This window comes from Drosophila miranda, assembly GCF_003369915.1.
Source record: "Drosophila miranda strain MSH22 chromosome Y unlocalized genomic scaffold, D.miranda_PacBio2.1 Contig_Y1_pilon, whole genome shotgun sequence".
Classification (NCBI taxonomy): domain Eukaryota; kingdom Metazoa; phylum Arthropoda; class Insecta; order Diptera; family Drosophilidae; genus Drosophila; species Drosophila miranda.
Window position 1 is genome coordinate 33,056,831 of NW_022881603.1, and position 2,318 is coordinate 33,059,148.

The following is a 2,318-nucleotide window of genomic DNA, read 5'->3' on the forward strand; positions in this document are numbered from 1 at the left end:
AGTATGAGTTCAAGGATCTCAGAACCTATAAGAGCCAGAGCAACCAAATTTGGTATCCACACTCCTGTGATATCGGACCTTGACCGTTTCGTGTCCAAATTTCGCCACAGCCCCTTCCGCCCCCGCAAAGGACGAAAATCTGGGACATCCACAAATCCCAGAGACTATTAAGTCTAGAGTAACCAAATTTGGTATCCGCACTTCTGTTAGATCTCACTATAAAACGTATATCTCAGAATTTCGCCCCACCCCCTTCCGCCCCCACAAAAAACGAAAATCTGTTGCATCCACAATATTGCACATTCGAGAAAACTAAAAACGCAGAATCATAGATAATGACCATATCTATCAGATTGCTGAATCTGGATCAGATCGGATCATTTTTGTAGCCAAAAGCAAGAAATCAATTTTCAGTGGCTACGCAGCGCACGACGTCACGCTCAGACTGATTTTCTGTCTCTCTCGCACGCACTCTTTGTCGTGTGGTTCAATATTAGCGGCGTCTGCCGGAGGAGAGCCATACTGACTTAGTATCGGGTATAACTGTAGAGTTGCGGTGTCCGCAGCAACTCACAACGTTCCACCTCGTTTTGGATACTGTTGTGTTCTCGCCGCGTTTCTCTGTTGGCTACTGGATAACACTTTTCCATCTTTGATGGACCCACCCCCTTCCCGTTCATGATTATTAGGCTTTTTATTCCCCCATTTTATTTTGCTTATTCATAATTTTTATTTAGCCCTTTATTTTTGTTTATTTTAATTGCTATTTAATGGATTAATGGATTGCTAATTATTTACTTTTAATTGCTATACAAATTGCTATTTATTCTTACATGCTACCGTCGACCTGTCTTCTTCATCTCGTGCTGCTTGGACCCTCCTTGGCCTGGGTGAGTTCTCCCGACCCGGATGACTTTTACTCAACCCTTTCTCCCTATCCAGCTCGCCCTCTGCCCTCAATGCGGGCCGCTTGCCGCGATTCCGCTCGTGAACAATGGGTGCTCCGACCCTCCGCCCGGGCTTCAATCTTTGGCTCACATCCCAGGGCAACTCCTATGCGCCACCGGCCGGACTCTTTTGACAGGTGTCTCCCTCACACAGCGGCTCGGACCCGAGGATCATCCGACTCCTCGCCCGGTAGTCCACGCATGAGCGGCACCCGTCGTTCCGGCCCGACGCTCGTAGTTGCCCCGTGAGTCCGCGTTGAGGCGTGAGCCTGGCCCCTGCGTTTTTTTTCCTGGTCATCCGCTGTCTGAGATTACCCTCCCCGACCCTGGATTCGCCTCCCAGCTTTGGGTGACGCGTTTCCTGTTCAGGTTTGCTGAGCTTTTCCTCTTCTCGTTTTATTTTTCTTTCTTTCTACTAATTTTCGCTTTTTTTTTCCAGATTTCTCCAACCACGGTCTTCCTGTTCCCCCTTTTTATACCCGATACTCAAAATGAGTATTGGGGTATATTAGATTTGTGGTAAAAGTGGATGTGTGTAACGTCCAGAAGGAATCGTTTCCGACCCCATAAAGTATATATATTCTTGATCAGCATCAATAGCCGAGTCAATTGAGCCATGTCTGTCCGTCCGTCCGTCCGTCTGTCCGTCCCCTTCAGCGCCTAGTGCTCAAAGACTATAAGAGCTATAGCAACGATGTTTTGGATCCAGACTTCTGTGATATGTCACTGCTACAAGAACATTTCAAAACTTTGCCCCGCCCACTTCCGCGCCCACAAAGGGCGAAAATCTGTGGCATCCACAATTTCGACGATACGAGAAAACCAAAAACGCAGAATCGTAGAAGATGACTATATCTTCTAGAGGGCAAATTCTGAACAAGATCGTATAATTATTATAGCCAGAATCAAGAAAACAATTTCATTCTTTCTCGCTCTGTCTCTCTCTAACACACAGGTTTCATGGTCGGTTTTGCCAATTGCAAAATATGAGTTCAAGGATCTCAGAACCCATAAGAGCTAGAGCAACCAAATTTGGTATCCACACTCCTGTGATATCGGACCTTGACCGTTTCGTGTCCAAATTTCGCCAAACCCCCTTCCGCCCCCGCAAAGGACGAAAATCTGGGGCATCCACAAATCTCAGAGACTATTAATGCTAGAGTAACCAAATTTAGTATCGCACTCCTGTTAGATCTCACTATAAAACGTATATCTCAAAATTTCGTCCCACCCCCTTCCGCCCACACAAAGGACGAAAATCTGTTGCATCCACAATATTGCAGATTCGAGAAAACTAAAAACGCAAAATCATAGATAATGACCATATCTATCAGATTGCTGAATCTGGATCAGATCGGATCATTTTTGTAG

General features: G+C 45.9%; 1 long non-coding RNA gene across 1 annotated transcript; it reads left to right on the forward strand.

Moving 5' to 3' along the window:
- The first annotated feature begins 793 nt into the window (after positions 1 to 793).
- On the forward strand, positions 794 to 1,475 carry LOC117191891. Its single transcript, XR_004474104.1, has 3 exons — positions 794 to 890; positions 943 to 1,316; positions 1,387 to 1,475. It is a non-coding gene; the product is annotated as an uncharacterized LOC117191891 (long non-coding RNA).
- The last annotated feature ends 843 nt before the right edge of the window (positions 1,476 to 2,318 follow it).